The 21,641-nt window shown below is 44.3% G+C and overlaps 1 protein-coding gene across 1 annotated transcript in view; it reads left to right on the forward strand.

Annotated features, from left to right (window-relative positions):
• GRIN2A (glutamate ionotropic receptor NMDA type subunit 2A) overlaps positions 1–21,641 on the forward strand; it is a gene marked incomplete at both ends in the record, with an annotated part of 362,339 nt that overhangs the window by 87,801 nt on the left and 252,897 nt on the right. The gene's annotated exons all lie outside the window — the stretch shown is intronic.

Here is a 21,641-nt window from a genome sequence, read left to right on the forward strand (position 1 = left end):
GTCAAATCAGAATCTCTGAGCCTGGGACCCAGGCATCAGTCGGTAGTATTTAAAGCTCCCCAGCTGGTTCCAAGGTGCAGCTAAGGCTGGAGCGAGAGGTTATATAACCACCTGGGACTGGAGGCCATCGCACTGCACGTGCTGTTTCCCTTTGCTGAGCCCTCTAACCCACTCAGGTCAGCTGGATTTGGTAGTTCACTCCCTTCTCTTTCCCCCTGCTGCAATTATTTTTATATTCTCTTGCTGCACACTGAGGGCACAGAATTGCAAGAGTGGAAATGTGCACACGTCTCCAAGTTCGCTGCAGCGGGGGTTGGCTGACCACACAGGATACAGACTGAGGCATCTTTGCTCACTCTCATGATGATGCTGGATTGACCTGGACTTATTAAGGGAGCCATTGATGTCACAGGCCCCCCAAATAGAGGGACTGTCACCTTCTGATCATGAACCTGTAGCACCAGGGTCTTTCTGGAAATGGTTGTCCTACAAAGTGGTCAAGAGTGTGGGCTTTGGATCAGGTGGCCTGGTTTGAATTTTAGCTCTACCACTTGGGTGGGTGAGCTACTGGCCCTCCCTGAGCTTCCCTTCTGATCAATACCACCCATTGCTGGCCAGGGAAGTGTTGGATAGATGACAGTGGTTACTCTGGGAGGGTGCAGAGTCCTGTGATCTCCAGGGCAGGGCTCCCAAGTAGTTGCCATGTGGATGCTAGCTGCTCTCCCAAACACAGAGACGTGGGGAGAGGAGGAGAAAAAAGGAAACCAGAACAGACAAAGGGAGCTGACTCCTTGGAGGGGAAAGGGCCCCGGAGAAAAGCAGACAAGGGAGAGGGGGCACTTGGAACACGTCTCTCCTATAAACCATCGGGTCCAGATGACCTGTGTATGAGGTGGCCTGCAGAGCTGGCTAACCCCGCTGCCGAATGATTTACAGCCAGTTCACAAAATCTAAACGAGGAGCCACAGAGGTCCAGACAGGAGTAGAGGGAAAAGAAGCGCCTATCTAAAATTTGCTACCCAGAAAATCTGCTGATTGGTGATCACGGAGCACGAAGGGGAAACGTTCATAAATATCTCAGTGCCGCCAGGATCTCGGGCGCCAGGTGGTGCTTGAGGTTTAGGAACAAGTCATCTCAGGCCATGCCGGTAGCATTTTTTTTTTTTTTTTTACTGTAATTACAAAAAATTACCATACGAGAGTGTTATGGCTGGCTGCCTTCTGAGCTGTAGCCCATTGTTTCTCAGACTTTCCTGTGCACATGAATCACCTGGGATATGGTTCAAATGTAGATTCTGGTTCAGCAGAGTGGAGGGGCAGCCTGAGACTCTGCATTTCTAAGAAGCTCCCAGGAGATGCAGATGCTGCTGGTTATGGACCACACTGTGAGTGGTGGGGCTAGAGGAATGCTTGGTAAACAGATGTAGGGAGGCCTGAGTGGAGGTGCCTCCTGGTAGCGTGGAAGCTGCTGGAGTGTCGAGAAAGCACTGCCGGCATCTCTGGGGCCTGCGTCAAGGGGAGGGCTTGGGGGTCCCCCTAGGTGACAGCCTTTCTATCTGTGTCTCAGGTAGAGAAGAGAAAGATTGCAGTTACGAACCTTGTCATTGAGCTTTGAGAAAGGGAGGAGGCGGGGTGGGGAGTGGACAGGCAGGAGGGAACCCACAGGTATTGAGTGTTTCTTGACTGTTTTTCCTCTGCTTCCTGCCCCCAACTGTCTCCTCCCAAGTCTTTCTCTCCTTAATAATTGCACCCACCAGCCACCCAACTGCTTAAGCCTGGGAGCTGGGAGCTGTCCTTAGATTTTCCCTGTTGGGAAAGGCAGTTGTGTGCAGCTTGCGTAACCCCTGCATGGCTGCTTAAGAGCAGCCTTGGGCCTCGAGTGTTTTCCTGCAAAGAGAAAACAAGACCTCGCAGCCTGTGCTGGACATACGTACTCGCTTGGGCATATCTTTCCCAGCTCTGAGCTTGACGTGCACTTCCTTGTTTTGCCTAGGCGTGTGTGTTGTGTTGGCACCTGGCCAGCCCCTGCCGCTGTATCTGTTCCCACGGGGAGGGATTGGGATCTTTCCACTGCAGCACAAAGTGGGGTTCATGCGGCCACACCACTGCATGGACTTCGGGGTGGACCCCGGACCATGGGGCACCAACCTATTGCGAGGGATTGGATCTTGTGTGTTCTCACTCCTCTTCTGCAAGTAAGCGCTGGACCACACGAGCCCAGTGTGTGTGTTGCCTGTTCCCAGTGACCTCAAATCATGCACTGATCTCTTCCCTGAGTGTCACTTATCTGTCTTTCAACCTTGACTGCACAGCCTGACCCTAATGGAGCAGTAGACCATTCCCTTCTCTCTAACCACATACCCAGCCTAGTGCAATTTATAATCATTCTCCTTCAAATGCTTCCCCACCTCCACTGCCACCACCATCTCCCACCTGACCTCTGGAACAGCCTTCTAACTGGTCTTCCTGCTTCCACCTTCATCCCTCTCCAATCCATCCTTCCCACTGTAGCTGGGTCACTTCTCTCCTTAATAGCCGTCAAGGAGACATCTCATGACATCTCGGCTAGAACCCAGGTACCTTCTCAGGATCTGCAAGGCCCTGCCTTTCTCATCCCTCTCCCCGCTGCCAGCTGAGTGCCACCAGGCTGCCTGTTCTGACACACCCCATGTATTCTGAGTCTTTGCATATTCTGTTCCCTCTTCCTGGCACCACCCCTCCCCCACCCCCAAATAAACCCTCCTTTTTCATTGCTTCCGTGAGGGCAGGGATCCTGCCTTTCTTCTGTACTGCTGAATACCCAGTGCCCAGGTCCAGGCTCATAGTACACATTCAATGCATATTAGTTCAAGAATGAGTGAATTAAAGAATAAATAAGCTTCAGGAAAGCAGAGGGCAGAGAGGAGTGCGTAAAAGAGGCTAACATTCACTGAAGCACGTGCTGTGTTCATTGCACACCTATCCTCTCATTTACTCTATCCCACTGATTGCTACAAGATTCATCTTGCAGCTCAGAGATTTGGATTCACCTGCTGCAGCTACACAGCTACTGAGTAGCTGGCTTGCACCCTGCTCGAGCTTAGCCTAGGGTTTCTTGACCTTGGCATTATGATGTTTGGGTCAAATAATCTTTTGTTGTGTAATGGGGGGGGGCTGTCTTGTGTACTGTAGGGCAGTTAGCAGTATCTCTGGCCTCTACCCTCTCAATGCTAGTAGCACCCTCCCCAACGTCTGGCAACCAGAATGTGTCCAGACACTGCCAAATGTTCCTTGGGGACCAAGCCAGCCTCCAGTTGAGAACCACTGGCTTGGCCTGTGGATAACTTCAGCCTCCCCTGTGCTCCTCTACTTCGATCTTCACCATCTCAATCCTCTCGGAGAGCTGCTGTTTTTCTCGTGGACTCTCCCTCACCCCATCATTTCCCACAGTCCTCCTTGTGCATCACTCTGGCAATGAAGCAAACGGATGGTGAAGTTCCAAGTGTTGCAACAAACATTTGCTCTTCTGGTTTATTTAGTGTCAGCCCCGTGTTTCAGATGCTTGTGTCACTGGCATGGATGCTGACAGGCTGTCTAGAAAATGTGCAATATATTTTTTCCCTTTGCCGAGATAGCACATCTGAATGTTTAGCATGAGATAAACTAGTATGTTTATGAGGAGATAACTTGTCACAACAGACTTGTGGCTCCACCGCTGGAACAGCCTGGCCTCCTAGCCTTTCTTCATTGAGAGACAGAGTGTGAATTTTTCTTGGGTGTTTTATGTGGATTTAAAGTAAAAATTTACTTCCCACCTTTTTTTTTGACAGAGAAAAAGCCCTAAATGCAAGTGTCTTTTTAAGCACAAGGGATGAAGAGAGAGAAAGGAATAGAAAAGAGGCATGTGTACATTAGAGAAAAAAAATCCGGGTGAGTTCCTAGCCAGGAGATCCACTTAGAGGTAGGGCTCCCTTTTTGGCTTATTCATCCACCCACCCATTCCCTCCATCCATCCTCCCATCCACTCATCCATCTACCCATCCACTCATCCATTCACCCACTTATCCATCCACTCATCTCCCCACTCACCCATGACCCCATCCACTCATCCATCCATCCATCTGTCCATGCACCCATTTATCCATCCACCCATCCATCTACCCATCCACCCATCCTCTTATCCACCCACCTATCCACCCACCCATCCATCTGTCCATCTGCTCATCCAGCTGTCTTTCCATCCAGCATATTATGAGCTAGGATGTGTGCTGGTGCTGGGGGCTGGGCACAGATTTGTCCCCACTCTCTAGGTGTTTTTGTGGAAGACACACAAATCAACAATCATTACATTACAACACAGGGTGTCACGTGCTGGCACAGAGGGAAACACAGGGGCTAGAGTAGCCAGAGGAAGACCCCTTGGCCCAGTGTTGTGGAGGGGTGGTAATCAGGGAAAACTTCCTGGAAGGAGTGAGCCAGGGATTCCATAGCAATCCTCATCCTTCCTTCTAGCCACAGCAAATGCATTTGAGTGGAGAGTTGTTCACTTCCAGCAGGCAACTTAGAAGAGGGCAGAGGCTGAGTTGTGTGTGCTTACTGCGACCATTGCTAGTTTCTTTAGAGCTACCTGTGTGCTCTGCATGCTCGTGGGTAGTCTCAGTCAGCCCTTACAGCTGCCCTGTGAGGTCAGCACTATTCAGAGGACGCTGAGGCCCAGGGAGGTGGGGGATGGCTGCACCTACTTTTAAGATTGTTATAGCAATTCGGGGTAATGTATTTGAGGTTTCTGGTACCCGGCACCTGCTCCATATCATTGTTACCCACGCGGATCTCTCCTGCTAACGTAGCGACAGTTCCTTGGTTTTGGGCAAAGCCAGTTTTGGCCTCCATCCTCCTCTTCCTCCTCTGAAGAGGGAAGTGCCTCTCCTTACGCCCTTCATGAATCAGCCTGAGGATCCCTAGGCTAGAGTTTGGGGTTGTAATTGATTTGCTTGGGTGGGGCCTGAGCCATCCTAGTAAGCATTCAGTGGTGGTCATCAGCTTCAGAATACACCGCCTCTCCAGCTTTGACTGTGCTCTGCATCCCCCAATCATGACCTTAGGTATCTGCATCTTTTCTGGTTTTCTGAGTGAGTATTTTGGTGAGGGCCACGTTCCCATTGCTTTAGAGCTCAACGTGGACGATGAGGAGAGAGCCCTGATGCTTCCCCTGTCCCTCAGTTCCCTGCCAACGTCTAGGGGTTGTCTCAGACTCCTTGGACTTCCCCCGCTTTTTAACCATTTAAATATCTTTTAAGTGCACTACTCAGTGGCATTAAGTACAGTCACATCATTCTGCAGCCTTTAGCATCACCCATCTTCAGAACTTTCTCATCTCACAGAACAAAACTCCATATCCATTAAACTGCAACTCCCCATTCCCCGCTCCCCGAGCCCCCCGGGGACCTCCATTCTACTTTCTGTCTCTGTGAATCTGACTCTGTTAGGTACCTCCACTAAGTGAAACCATAAGTATTTATCCTTTTGTGACTGGTTTACTTCACTTTGTGTGATGCCCTCCAGGTTCATCCATGTTGTAGCATGTGGCCAGATTTCCTTCCTTTTTAAGGCTGAATAATAATACTCCATTGCCTGGATGGTCCACATTTTGTGTATCCATTCACCTGCTGATGGACATTTGGGTTGTTTCCACCTTGTGACTATTGTGGATAGTGCTGCTGTGATGGGCTGGCCTTGTAAATCGGTATGAAAGCCAAGAGCTACTAAGTGCCTACTGTGTGGCCAGGACTGCGGTGGACGCGGCACACACATTCTCTCGTGTAATTGTCTCAATCCCATGTGAGGTTGGCCTTCTGATCACGTGTAACAGACATTGGGAAGGGGGGCCTAACACGGTTCAGTCACTTGTCCCAGGGTCTCCGAGTGATAGATCCTGGGTGAGAACACCTGTCCCTTGGAGGCTCATCATTTTATAAACAGAGTCAGTGATTGTGAGTGAGGTCTTATTCAGTGAGGAAAATGAGAAGGCCCATAGTTTGTCTCTGCTGTGCTACCCCCTGTATTTGCGTAGCACTCCTTCAGCACAGCTACCTTCAGCAGGCCGTTTGTACTGCACAAACATTGGCTAACCTTGAGACTCTGCTGCTCCTTCCCTCTCTCCTTTTCATGACAGAGAGATAAGTAAGTAGGTGATCTCTCCAGAAGAAGGACATAATGAGACAGACAGGATCCAAGTCTGGGAAAGACCCTGGGGGCTGCTTCGTGAGCCAGTGCACAGCTAGCCCTCCCTAGAAGTGCAGCGCAGCAGAAGTAAAGACCCCCGAGAGGCAGAGAGGGACACACATCCCAAACTTCAAAGGCTGTCAGGCTTCTGCTTTGATGCCGGGAGAGATGAAGTCCTGTGTCAGGACAGAGCAGCGTCTGCTTTCTAAAGCCTGAAGGACGCTTCCACTTAGCTCCTAATATGGGGCTGCAGTGTGAGTGGCTGGGGTGTGAGGTGTCAGGAGGACAAGGAGGAATGATTTCTGCTTCTTGAAGCCGTGATGTCTAAATCCATTTCCCAAAGCTCTCTCTCAAGGAAGAAACTTTAAGGTGTGGGCAGGTAACTTAACAGCATGCTATTAGTTTAGTTTTGGTGTGGGATGGGGCTTGAGTAAATGATGTAGCTATCGTTCTTCCAGCTTAGCATTCTACCTGGTGGCCATTGAGATCTTCCACAATTATTAGCACTACTGAAGACCTGCTACATTCCAAGCTCCATGCAGGGTGTTTTATATCCATGATCTCATTGAATCCTTTTAAAAGCCCAGTGAGGTAGGAGCTATTATTAGCCCTGTTTTACAGATGAGGAAACTGAGGTTGAGTAACTTGTGCAAAGTCACACAGGGAGCAGATGACAGCAATCTAAACATACATTAAATGCCCTTTGGGGGTGGGTGGCTCCTCGAGGCACCTTGGAGAGATGGATAGTGATTAGCCTGAAGTAGAGAGACCTCTGTGACATTCGTATTAAATCCTCATAGATGGGGAAAGAAAACTCTGGTTTTAACAAGGAGCCCTAAATAGAAAGTCATAAGGGTAGACACTCTGAGTTTCAGGCTCATTATTGTGCTAACAAGTTGTTTCTCATGTGGGTACCTCCACACAGTGGGCTCCTAGGTGGGTGGCAGAAGGGACATATTTATATAATGACGGTTAATAATTCTCCAAACTAATGCCAGGCAGGTGGGTTACATTAAAGTAAAGCACAGAACTCATTGGCATCTGTGAATCACAACAGCACCGGAGATTTATTAAATTCCTACTTTGTATGAGATGCAAAATATGAGATGCTGTGTGGAGAGCCTTCTTATGTGTTATCACCAGACTTTGATGAATTTACATGTAATTTTTTGCATGGTCTTCACCCTTCTCTTTCATTTAAATTATTATGGAATTTCCCATTTATGTTACCTTCTGGTCTCTGTAGGTAAGTGATATTCAAAAAGTTTAACAATTGGTCAGGTGTAGGTGCTGGTCAGTCTGGATGGATGCACTGGCCAACTGAATGGATGCCAGCCATCAGCTACTGGCTGGATATCAATCCTGCTGTGAAATATTGGAGGTTGCCCCCTGGTTTAGTCCAAGGGATCAAATAGTAATTTGTGTTTCACCAAAGTGTGTGGAGTCCAAACAGAGACTGAGCCAGCAAGAGTCAGAGATTAGCATGTGAAGCAAAGATTTTCTTTTGAGACATATGTGTATAATATTCCTGGAGTGGTGATAGCAGGGCCCGCTGAACAATGACATGACTTGATATGTTTTAGCTGCAATATTAATTCATCTCAAAATTTGAAATACCATTAGAGGAAAAGGCAAGTTTAAAAATATGTATCAAGCTAAATGGGTAATGGAAAGGCAGTATATACATACAGTGGAATATTATTCAGCCCTAAAAATGAAGTCTTGTCATTTGTGATGACATAGATGAACCTGGAGGACATTAGGCTCAGTGAAGTAAGCCAGTCGTAGAGGGACAAATATTGCATGGCGAATTTTTTGCAAGACAAATTTTATGCAAGGCACCTAAAATTGTCAAACTTATAGAAGCAGAGAATAGAGCTGTGGTTGCCAGGGGCCAAGAGGAGGGGGAAATGGGACTTGTTCAATTGGTATGGGTTTCAGTTGTGTAAGATGACTTCATTTAGAAGTCTGCTGTATAGGGTAGTGCCTCTAGTCAACAATTCTGTATTGTGCTAAACATTTAAGAGGGTAGATCTTATTTTAAGCATTCTTACTATGAACAAAACGAAACAACACACACACGAAACCTCAGAGTGACACAAGGAAACTTTTGGAGGTGACAGACATGTATGTTCCCTTGATATTGTGGTGATGGCATCATGAGTGTATGCATGTTTCCAAACTTATCAAATTGTATACATTCAGTATGTGCAGTTTATTGTATATTACTTATATCTCAGTAAAGCTGATTAAAAAATGTTTATCAAGGAGGCACGGGTTATAAAAGCTTGAGAAAGACTAATGTGAAGGCATGAGCAGAAGTAAGCATTGGTTCAGTGTTGCTTTTGGGATATTATGGAGCAAAACCGTTCATCTTTCTCTGGTTGATAAATAAGGTCCTCACTGAAGCTGTTTGAGGATCTCTGTTTCTGGGCTTTGGGAATCAGGCCAGGTCTCAGTCCCCAGAAAGTGAGAATGAGGAGGGGCCAGGGTTGATACTGTTCCTGATGCATCAACATGGGCAGAGATGGGGAAGTGCCTGGGACACACTAACCAGTATTCATGGAGTGTCTGCAGGTGCAGGGCTCCTGCACGGTGTTGGGGCTAGTGGGGGGTTGTTTGAAAAATAGAAAAGTCAGCCCCAGCTTCTCAAGACATTTCTGTTCTAGCAGGAGAAAAAGACACTCACCAGTGAAGTGAGTTCAATTCCACAGGTATTGATTGAGAGCCTACCATGGGTAAGAAAAACACTCTGCTTGAGAAGTAACTTGAGAAACATTGCAAGATGACACATCAGTGTGAATCGAATGAAACAGGACAGAACAATCCTATACATTTCGCTGTGAGATGCAAACCCCCAGAACGCTAGGCCTGCTCTGATTAGGAAAGGCTTCGAGGAAGAGGTGACTGTGGGTCATGGATATGGTGGCTGCCTCCTGGGGGAGCCTGAGAAGTGGGCTTTTGCTCCATTACCAGCTAGGCTTTGGGCAATGTGAGAAATGAAGGCTACCGTATGTATAGAAGTTTCTAATGTTTTCACCACCTAATGTGGTTCTTTTTATTATTTTGGCCCCTACGGACACTGTGTTTGGAAGAATTGTTTCTACTAGTCAAATCTACCTGTAACTTGAGACCCAGATCTTATTTGCTTGCAACTGAGGTATTCATTCAAAAAATATTCACTAGACGCTGGACCAGTTGATTTAGGTTTGGTACTTTATGGCAGAAAACTCAAATTAACAAATGGCTTAAGTGAGACAGAATTTTATTTCACTCTCATATGAAAGAAGCCTGGCAGAGGACAGCTCAATGCCTGTAAGGTGGCTACACAATGAAAGGACACAATTTTCTTCTCTCCTGTTCCTTACTGGATGGCTTCTATGCCCCCACCCCGGTCACCTCATGGTTCAATATGGTTGCTGGAGTTCCAGCCATTATGCCTACATTTTGGACAGCTGGACAGAGAAAAGGGGAGAAAGAGGCAATAGGTGTATATAAGCTGTCTTTTATTGGAGGTCCCCAGGAGCTGCCACATATACTTATCTTACATCTCACTTACATCTCAAAATTTAGTTACATGGCTAAACTTAACTGCAAGTGTGCCTGAAAAGTGTAGAATGTAGGCTTTGTTCTGGTTAGCCATAAGTCCAGCTGAGACTGGGGATTGTATAATAAGGAAGTAGAAGAGAACAGATTTTGGGGTGGGAAGCTAGTAGTTGCTGTCAAAGGTGACTACTAGGAACCACACGCCAGACCATGTACTAGAAGTGGTATGTGAGACAGTGATTTGCTCTGCTTCTACCTCAATGGTTTTTGAACTTTAGTGTGTGTCAGAATCACCTGGAGGGTTTGTGAAAATAGGTTTCTAGATATCACCCCTGAGATTTCTGATTCATTAGGTTTGGAGGTGAGAGACTGAGAATTTGCATTTCTAGCAAGTTCTAGATGCTGCTGATGTTGCTGGTCTGGGGATCACGTCGATACAATGCCTTAGGTAAGGGGGTAGCAACCCATGGCCCCCGGGTCAAATCCAGCTGAGTAGTTTCGAAAGAGACTCTGTAGCCTGCAAACCCAAGGTATTTATTATCTGACCCTTTATGGAAAAGTTTACCAACCCCTGCCTTAGATAAAATCTGATTCTAAACAATCCCTAAGGAAGTGTGTATGGAACCCAGCATCCCATCCCATCCCGGCCACTAATTTTCTGTGTGCCTTTGGGAATCAACTTCCATTACCCTGTCTGAGACTCAAGCGCCTCACTTTGTACTGGGGGCAGTGGGAAAATGATTTCAAAAGCTCCTTCCAGCACTTCTCTGATGCTGCAGAGAAGCTGATTTTACAGCTTTGCAAAATGGCAGGCACTAGCTGAATACACTCCATTTTGCTGCCGAGCTGGAGTTATCTTTGTGTTGTTTGTAAAGGTGTCCCCTTCACTACTTTTGGAGGAAACACATTCCTTTCTTTTTTTTTTTTTTTTTTTTGGCGATACGCGGACCTCTCACTGCTGTGGCCTCTCCCGTTGCACAGCACAGGCTCCGGACGCGCAGGCGCAGCGGCCATGGCTCACGGGCCCAGCCGCTCCGCGGCATGTGGGATCTTCCCGGACCGGGGCACGAACCCGTGTCCCCTGCATCGGCAGGCGGACTCTCAACCACTGCGCCACCAGGGAAGCCCCCCTTTCTTCACTTTTGATTGACAGTTGACATTTGTCGGAGCCGACATTCATTAGTTCCTACTTTCCTCAGCCAGCTTCCAACATGTTCTGTTCATCACCATGACTTTTTGGTGCCTTTGCCACTACTAGCCTTCTCAGAGTCAGAAAAGAGGCACTTAGAGTTTATAATGACATATAATATCACACAACCTCTCTGCTCCAGAGTTATTTCACTGGATTTGAGAGTCTTTTTCAGAAACAACAAGGGAGAAAAGTCTCCTTTTGATGGCACCTAGGTCAACCAAAGTGAGACACACAGTCGACTGTATTTAAACGGGAGTGAATGAGTGGAAATGAGTATATAGAGGAATCTATATTCATTTGGATTTTAGTAAGCATTGTGGACCAGTTTCTGCATTGTTTAGGAATTGTGTTTGCCAGTAGACAGGTCTGGAAATGAGTTGCTAAAGCAAAATAGAAGTTTATTTCCTCCTGGGTTAAAGCAGTCTGGGGGTGTGTGGTTCAGGCTGGCAGAGTGGCTTCACGGTGTCATCATACATCTAGACTCCTCTGTACACGCTTTTGTTCCTAAACGCACGGTTTGCATCCTCAAAGTTGCTTCATGGTCCAAAGGAGCTGCTGGAGCCCCACAGCCTTTTGTCAGGACAGTGTATAAAGTTTTATTTAATTCTGTGACTCTTTATTAGCTACAGGAGAAAGTCAAAAGTCCTTCCTCTGTTATTCATACCCTCCACAGTCTGTTGTGTAAGCTCCTTCCTAAAATTATTACTCACTACTGAACTTTAGGCAGTCTTAGAATACATTTTTTTCTGTCTTGCCCATTATCTCCAAAAGATATCTTCAAACTGCCCACCACCACTGCAAGCTGGGGAGTGAGTGTTTCCTTAATTTTTGTACCCTAGATACCTCACCCTAACCCAGCCCTGACCCAAGTCACCATTGCCTCTCACTTGGGTGAATGCTCTGGCCTCTAAGCTGGTTGCTTCTGCCAACGATCTTTTCCTCTACAATCCATTCTCCACTCAGCATCCAAGGAAATCTTTTAAAACAACGTAATCAGATCCTGTTATTTCACTGCTTAAGCTGCCTCAGTACTGCCCCCTGGACTTAAAGTGCGACCCCAGTGACCCAGGGTCTATGAGGTCCAGCATAACCTGGCAGCTGCCCCATCTTTGCTTTCATCTTCTACCTCTGCAAGCTCCTCTCTGGTCATAGGGCCTTTGTGTTCTGAATTTTCTGCATTGTGGTTCCCCAGGCTCTTGCGTGGCTTGCTTCCCATGGATTGTCATGCCAAGGGTACCTCTCCTCTCCCAACCACGTTTATTTATTTCTTTATTTATTTTTGGCTGTGTTGGGTCTTCGTTGCTGCATGCAGGCTTTTGTCTAGTTGCGGCGAGCAGGGGCTACTCTTCATTGCAGTGCCTCGGCTTCTCACTGCAGTGGCTTCTCTTGTTGCAGAGCACAGGCTCTAGGCACACGGGCTTCAGTAGTTGTGGCATGCGGGCTCTAGAGTGCAGGCTCAGTAGTTGTGGCGCACAGGCTTAGTTGCTCCACGGCATGTGGGATCTTGCCAGACCAGGGATGGAAGCTGGGCCCTCTGCATTGGCAGGCAGACTCTCAACCACTGCGCCATCAGGGGAGTCCCCTCACCATGGTTTATCTCTACCATATAGCCCTGTGGACTCCCTTCCTGGCAGTTATCTCAGTCTGTAACTGTCTTGTTTATTTACCTGCTTCTTGACTATTCCTGCCCACTAGAATATAAACTCACGAGGGCAGAGACCACATCTATCTTTTTGCCCAGTGTGTTCCTAGCACTTACCACATTGTCAAGTGTGTCATAAGCACTCAGGATTTGGGGAACTAATGAGGGAATAAATGAATGAATCAGTGTATAAAGACTTAAGCAGATAAATTAGGAGTTCTTATCCTGGGGTTCATGGGCCCTCAAAGGGTCTGTGGAAAGAACTCAGTGGTCTGTAAACTTGAAAGTGGGAAAATTACCTATTTTTACTCACCCATAACTGAAAATTTTATTTCCTTTGATTTTGAATGGTAGCAACGAACCACACTAATTTGAGCAGTTCTCTGATTTTTTTTACCAAGAGAAATCACTTATATTTTCATATCACATTACCATGGTTGCAGATATCTTAGAATTATTGTTTACTTTCATCAAATTACTTTGAAATGACAGTAGTTAGTAAACATAGTATAGATCTTGTTATCTAACATTTCAATGGGAGCTTATATACATATCACAAGTTTGTTTAAAAATATTGTTATGACAGTATTTTGATATAATTGGTTTCCTTTGTAATTCGGCAGATTTTCAGTCATCTAACAGCTTTGTTCTGGGAAGGAATCTGAAGGCTTCACCAGCCTGCCAAAGCGGTCCTTGGCACAAAAATGTCAAGATCTCTTGGAATGAATGAATGACCTCTGTACTTTTGTTTATTGAGAACCATTCTAAATGTAGACCCCTACCCCCCTTCCCTCGCCAAGCACCAATTACTTAAATCCCAATTATCCAATAAGCCTTTGAAGCCTGCACTGGGCTCCTACTGCTCTGAGAGTGTCTAGTGTTTACTCATTTATTTGGCAAACCCAGTAAATCCCTTATCCTGCATTAAGCCCCTTTGGGAGGTGATGTTTCACTTCTATGAGCCTTCCCAACCATAATTAGTGCCTTGGCCCCTGCAGTGTTATAGTCTTCTTCATAGAACTGAGTTTTATCCTTCGTGGAATTTAGCACAACTTATAAATACATATTTATTTGTATGATTATTTGTTTAATGTCCATATGTACATTGGGGAAGAGACTGCTTATCACCTAGTGGAGGCTTCAGAGCTTCTATATTGAAAGGGCCTAAGTGCCACTAATATGTTGTGGGTGGCAGGGATGGCTTGGGAACTTGCCTTGAAGCTCAATTTTCTCCAAGCCCATTGTGTTTATTTAGATTATATTTATACTTGGAGTCTGGTGATATTAATGGGGATATTAGCATGCATGGGAGGCAAAACCCATGACATTTTGCTACTGCCATTGTTACCATTGTATACCTAGCACTCAGAGCCATGCCTGGCACGTAGACTCTAAATAAACCATGGATGGATGGAATGAATGGTTGATGAGGTGGATTCTTTGGGGGTTGGTTAGTTGGTAGGTTTACTCGTTGGGGCTTGGAGAGGTGGAGAGGGGTGGCTGGTGGGAAGAGTTTCGTAGGGCTGCCAAAACAAAGTACTGCAAATGTGGTGGCTTAAAACAACAGAAATTTGTTTTACCAGAGTTCTGGAGGTAGGAAGTCCAAAATCAAGGTATCGGTAGGGCTATATTCTTTCTGAGGCCTCTAGGGAAGGATCCTTCCTTGCCTCTTCTAGCTCCTGGTGGTTGCCAGCAATTCTTAGCCTTCCTTGACTTGTAGATGCATCATTCTAATCTCTGACATCATTAGATGACATTCTGCTGTGTATGTGTGTCTCTGTTTTCTCCTCTTATAAGGGCACCAGTCATTGAAATAAGGCCCACTCTCATTCAGTATGACCTCATCTTAACTTAGCTAATTACATCTGCAAAGATCCTGTTTCCAAATAAATAGGTCATATTCTGAGGTTCTGGGTGGACATGACTTTTGGGGGGAACACTATTCAATCCAGTACAGGTGGTTAGAGAGTTGACGAGATGGATGTGTGGAGCAGTAGAAGGTAGTTGAGTAGGTGAATGGAGATGGAAGGGAGGATCAAGGTCGTTGGAAGTGTGGAAGAGTGGATGGGTGAAGGGTTGTTGTATGGATGCGTGGAAAGATGTAGGATTGAAGGGATAGAGGGTGGAAAGTTGGATGGGAGGAAAGGTGAGTGGAGGGATGGATGATTGGCTGGTTGGATAAATGTAGAGGTGAATTGATTGGATTATAAACATCATAGTAGAATTCGTGGCATATATGTTTCTCTTCTCTTTATTACCTAGTATGGCAGCTTGCATTTAGGAAGTGCTTGTTAAATATTTGTTATCTGGTTTTCTCTGCACAATTTCTATTCATTGGAATGACTACTGACAGCTCTCTTAGGCTGTGAACTTCCAGGGGAGAAGGGTATATGTGTGAATTTACTTGATGCACCGTCCACTCTGGGTCTATGTCCAGCCTACAATGTGCTTCTGGTGCCTAAAACAACTCTAAGAAAGAAATACCGTGTTGGGTATAATTCCCGCTGTTCAGGAATAAAAAATATACAAACACCACTATTTCATATCTCAGTATATTTTAAAATCTTAAACATGATGTTAGATAAATATGCCTTAGGCATGTACAATTGCTTTCATTTTTTCAGATTGGACAGGGGTAATGTTATAGTGTTGGTGATTCTAAAGTTTGGGTATTGATTTCTGTTGAAGGTTTTATTTTGTCTAGGGAAGAACTTAGTTGAATTGCAAGGCAATGATTCTGGTTTTGTCTATGTAAGTGATTGAGTTTGCCAATGCTCTTTTAATAAGAGGTTTGCATGTTGGTGCCAGATGGATTCACTTCATCAGATGCCAAAGATCTCAGATGCTTTGTCTGCTCAGAGCATTCATTAGTGTTGGTCCAGATATCTCTGATGAACTCAGAAATCTCAGAGGAGTCATATCATTGTGGTTGAAAACTTTTCTTTGTCCTTTAAAAGAAAAGATCTATAAATGCTAGAATATTTCAGACGTACAGAGAAGCAAAGAAAATAAAATAACAAACACCCATGTACCAAACATTCAGATTTAACAAATGTTAACACTTTTATCACGTGTATTTCAGATTTTTAAAATGTAAATAAAGGTGTTGTCAAATCCTGCTACCTTGGTTCCATTCCCTTCTCTCTCTCATCAGACAAAACCACTAACCCGAAGCTGACAGGCATGTTTTTCCATATGCTCATGCAAACCTAAAGAGTATATTGTATTCGTATTTTCAAGCCCTTTATAAACCGTACTACATTGTATATATTCTTCTGCAATTATTTTTTTATTTAATTGTATCTTATCGAGATTCATCTATATTTAAAAATATAGCTCTAGTTTATAGCATACATTGTACAGATGTATAGTTTTTACTTACCCTTAAACTGAATGTTGGGTACCTTTTTTCTTTTTTTTTTTTTTAACAAGAAACAGTGAAGCAGTGAACATCCTTACACATATGAGAGGTTTTCTTAAGAATATATCCCTGTGGGCTTCCCTGGTGGCGCAGTGGTTGAGAGTCCGCTTGCCGATGCAGGGAACACGCGTTCCTGCCCCGGTCGGGGAAGATCCCACATGCCGCGGAGCGGCTCGGCCCGTGAGCCATGGCCGCTGAGCCTGCGCGTCCGGAGCCTGTGCTCCGCAACGGGAGGGGCCGCAACAGTGAGAGACCCGTGTACCGCAAAAAAAAAAAAAAAAAAAAAGAATATATCCCTGTAAGTAGAGTTTCTGAGTCATAGGATGTGGGCATCTTCAGTATCACTAGAGATTGCCAATATGTTCTGCAAAATGACTGAGCTAGTTTATGCTCCCACAGCCAAGAAGGAAAGACCCAACTTTCTCATATTTTTTTCAAATCTTGGTATTATTAATCTTGTCCATTTTCGCTTATATGATAGGTGTGAAATGGAATCTTATTATTGTTTTCAATTTGCATTTATCTAATTACTTGGGAAGTTGAGCATATTTTCATGTCTGTTGGCCATTTAGGTCTTCGTTTCTATTGGGGTGATCATTTTTTTCTTATTGATTTGAATGTATTTTTTTATATGTCATGGATACTAATTTTTGAATCTATTAAAAGTATTGCAGAATTTCTTTACAATCTGAGCTTTCAGTTTGTCTTCCAATTTTATGTATTGGGTCTCATAATTTAAAAAATTAAAAATTTTAACAAATACAAATTTATTGAACTTTTTCTTAATAGATTTTGCTTTTTACATCTTAAAAAATATATTCCCTACCCCAGTGACATAAAGATAGATACTTCAGAATGTAAAGTTTTGCCTTTTACGTTTAGATATTTATTCCACCTGGAATATATTTTGTATGTGTTGTGAAATAAGGATTTAATTTTATTTACTTTTCATGTGGAGAGCCAATGACTTCAGCACTATTTGTGGAATATCTCACCATTTTCTCCCAATTTTCAACAACTCCTCAGTGATATAATTCTTTCTGGATTCTCTGCTTTGTTCCATTGGATTATTTGTTTATCCTCATACCTTTTTCATACTGGTTGGGTTTTTTTGCATTAATGTAGCTTTATAATAAGATGATTTCTGAGAGGGTAAGTGCTTCTGTCTTGTTTGTTTTAATCATAATTTCCTTTTCTCTTCATAGGCCTTTATCCTTAGCTATAAATTTTGCACTCAGTTTGTCATAGTCTATAAAAAATTCTATTGATTACCTTCATTAATTAATGTGGTATTGAATTTATAGATTAATATAGAGCAAATCAGCATTTGATAGGAAATCTTCCTATTCATGGACATGGTGTACAGCCTTTTCACTTGTTTGGGACATATCTTAAGTCATTTAGCGAAGTTTTAAAACTTCATAACTGTCTCACATATTTTTGACATTCGTGAGTGCTTTATAATTTTTTAAAAAGTATTTTCAGTGGGATAGATAGCTCTAGCCATAGATAAAACATTTTCTATTTGATAGTTACTGGTGTGTAGGCACATTATTGTTTTCTGTGTATGGAGGTTATTTTGAAAATATTCTGAATTTATTATTAGTTCTCATTATTTACCTGTAAATCATCCTAGATATTTCCATGTAGGCAATCATATTGTTTGTGAATGTTGATATTTTCTTATCTTTCTAATGTTCTTATTTCTTAAATAATCTTTCTTGACTGATTACACAGACAAGGACTGCCAGTTCAGTGTTAAGTAGAAGTAAAATATAAGGACTTTATATGCATCATCTGATTTAATCCTCACTATTGTCCTATGAGATGTGTCCATTTTACAGATGGGATAAATGAGACTTGGACTGATTATGTGAATAGCCTAAGGTTACCCAAATAGTAGGTAGGCTTATGGCAGCCTGGCTCCAGAGCCTTGGTTCCTAACTACTATGTAACACTGCTTAAAAAAAAAAAAAAATCTGTATGGGGAACTTCCCTGGGTCCAGTGGTTAAGACTTCACCTTCCAATGCAGGGGGTGCAGGCTCGATCCCTGGTCTGGGAGCTAAGATCTCACATGCCTCGTGGCCAAAAAAAACAAAAACAAAAAAAACCCCCAAACATAAAACAGAAGCAATATTGTAACAAATTCAATAAAGACTTTTTTTTTTAAGGGATTTTGTTTTTTTTTTTTTTTTAATTTTTATTTATTTATTTATGGCTGTGTAGGCTCTTCGTTTCTGTGTGAGGGCTCTCTCTCGCTGTGGTGTGCAGGCCTCTCACAATTGCGGCCTCTCTTGTTGCAGAGCACAGGCTCCAGACACGCAGGCTCAGTAATCGTGGCTCACGGGGCAGGCTGCTCCGCGGCATGTGGGCTCTTCCCAGACCAGGGCCCGAACCCGTGTCCCCTGCATTGGCAGGCAGACTCTCAACCACTGCGCCACCAGGGAAGCCCCAATAAAGACTTTTAAAACAGTCCACATCAAAGAAATCTTAAAAAAAGCTTTATTTAAGTGTAATTTATATGTAAAAACTGTACATATTTAATGTACACAGTTTGATGAGTTTGGAAATATGCATACAACTGTGAAACCACTAACACAATCAAGGTAATAAACATATCCATCGCCTTCAAGAGTTTCCTTGTTCTCCCCTTTCTGCGTGCAACACTGCCTTTATAGTCTTCTCCTTTGTACCCCCAACCCTATGCAGCATGCTCACCCCACAGTAAGAGCTCAGTCCACCATGGCTGAGTCAGGAGATCTGTCATTTAGCTAAGTACCTTTTGTCATTTGACCACTTGTGACTCAGTTTCCTCCTCAGTTACCAAATGTGCAAGAAAATCCTTGCCCTTTCAACTTGACGGTCTCAGTTCTACCTACAGAATTAGTCCATGTCTCTTCATCCCCACTGCCGGCTGCCCTACACTGGGCTACCCATCATCTCTTACCTGGACTACTGCCACAGGGACTAACCGATTTCCTTGTGTTCTCTCTGCTCATCCCAAATTCATCCTCCACCCCAGCTGAAGGGAACACGAAGCTTTTCTCAGACAGCTGCACCCAGGGACTCTGTACATCAGGCCCCTCACCTCTCTATCCCTGTTCTCAGATGTTGCTGCATAAGCAATTATGTTCTCTTTAGAATTCTAGGTGATGCAAAGACTAGCATAGCATACAGGCAAACAGGTGACCTGGCTCAGAGCTTAGATTAAAACACCCTTTGTCTTTTAAGGGCATGAGGTTGAGGTTTTTAACCTAGAACTCTTTGAGGAGACCTCTGGCTCCACTCCTTCCTGGCCCTGATCAGCACTACAGGAGGTACGATTTAGATGAGGTCAAGGGGTCTAGTCTTGGCTCCATTCTCTCCCCAGGCCAATCCAACTTAACGCAAGTTTTGGTCTCTTAAAATTCCCTGTGAACTTGTTGCTTTGCCTGCTCCAAAGACATCAGTGACTCTACTCGGCTTGTGGCTTAGAGTCCATAGGAGAGATGGGATATAGCAGGAAAAACACAGGCTTTAGAGGTACAAACATTCAGACTCTGATCCCAGTTCTTCTCTTATTAGCTGTCTGTCTCTGGGCAAATTAAATTAAAATGGGACATCCTTGTAGGATTTTTGTGAATATTAAAGCGATATATGCAAAATGCCTAGAGAATCTGATATGCAGCAGATGCTCAATAAATATACATTACCTTCGTTTTAGCCTGACATGTAAAGTCCTCTAAGTCAAATGAGCCCTTCAGTGGTATCCTCTGCTACTCACCTATGGAAACCACCTGTCCCAGTCCATCTGATTTTCTTGAATTTGGAAAGTTCCAGGTGAAATGCCTCTACCCCACCTGTCCCCATCTACTCTTTCTGCAAGCGTGGCCCTGAGCTGTATCAGAATCACCTGTGGGGCTTGTTCAATGTGCAGATTCTCAGGTTTCACCCAGACCCACTGTCTGATTTTACTGGTAATGGGACCCAGTGTCTGCATTTAGTAGAAGCTCCCAGGTGGAGACTTGCTGCCTTAACAAACCCTTCTTTACATCTAGCACGTGGCCCACGTCTTCCAGGAGGTCCTTCCCACCAGCCAGCCCTGGGTGACCTTGCCCTCCCCTCCAACTGTGAGACAGGTTGTGTCTTTGCCCACTCCTCTCCCGGGCAAGCCAGTGTCATTCCTGTCCCCTCAGGCAGATGGTGAGCCAGCTGGGCTGGTGTCTTGTTTCCAACTTGACTCCTCCTGTTGGACGATAAGTAGAACTTAGCAAGAGCGTGGCAGGGAGCACAGGCTTCGTACTTATCCAGGTTCAAATTCCAGCTCTGATCTGATACACCTGGCTCAACCTCCGCAGTCTATTTTTATATATATATATATATATATATATATATATATATATATATATATATATTTTTTTTTTTTTGCGGTACGCAGGCCTCTCACTGCCATGGCCTCTCCCATCGCGGAGCACAGGCTCCGACCGCACAGGCTCAGTGGCCATGGCTCACGGGACCAGCCGCTCCGCGGCATGTGGGATCTTCCCGGACCAGGGCATGAACCCGTGTCCCCTGCATCGGCAGGTGGACTCTCAACCACTGCGCCACCAGGGAAGCCCTATATTTTTAAGTTTATTTTTATTGAGAAATAATTAACATATAACTTTGTGTAAGTTTAAAGTATACAACATGTTCATTTGCTACCTTTATATATTGCAATATTGATTATCACCGTAGTGTGAGCTGACACCTCTGTCACCTCATATAATTATCATTTCTTTTCTGTGGTGGGAACAATAAGACCTAGTCTGTTAGCAACTTAGAAGTTTATAATACAGCATTGTTGTCTATAATCCTATGCTGTGTGTTATATCTCCAGGACTTATTTATGTACTGGTTCCAAGTTTGTGTCCTTAAACAACATCTCCCCAGTCCCTCACCCCCACTTCTGGTAACCACCATAGTACTCTCTGTTTTTATGAGTTTGGCTTTCTTAGGTTCCGCATGTAAGTGATATCATACAGTGTTTGTCTTTCACTGTCTGACTTACCTCACTTATAATGTCCTCAAGGTTCATCAGTGTTGTAGCAAATGGCAGGATTTCCCTTTTTTCCACGGCTGAATAAGAGTCCATTGTATGGATAAACTACATTCTGTGTATCCATTCATCTGTTGGTGGACACTTGGGTTGTTTCCACATCTTGCCTATTGTGAATAATGCTACAATAAGCACGGGAGAGCATGTATCTCTTCAGTACACTGTTTGCATTTCCTTTGGATAAATATCCAGAAGTGGGATTGCTGGATGCTGTGGTAGTTCTGCTTTTAATTTTCTGAGGAGCCTCCACACTGTTTTCCATAGTGGATCCTCAGGCTTAACTTTAAAGTGGTGTTAGCTTTGTCCACCTCGCAGGTCTTGAGGGGAAGACTAAATGTAATAGGTTCTTTGAAAAGTAGTTTCCTTTTCTCTCCTATTCCATATGCGGAATAGCTTAGATCATCACGGGAATACATCTATCATTAGGATTATATTTGTGTTATTTTCCTCCACAGTAAGATTTAATAGCCTCACAAATTTCCTGACAACATGTTTTCGGTGTGCGTGATATCTTCTGGCCTCAATTCTTGTCCTTTAGGGACTTATCTTTTCAGTCCATTA

Source organism: Grampus griseus, assembly GCF_964374135.1.
Source record: "Grampus griseus genome assembly, chromosome: 14".
Lineage (NCBI taxonomy): Eukaryota > Metazoa > Chordata > Mammalia > Artiodactyla > Delphinidae > Grampus > Grampus griseus.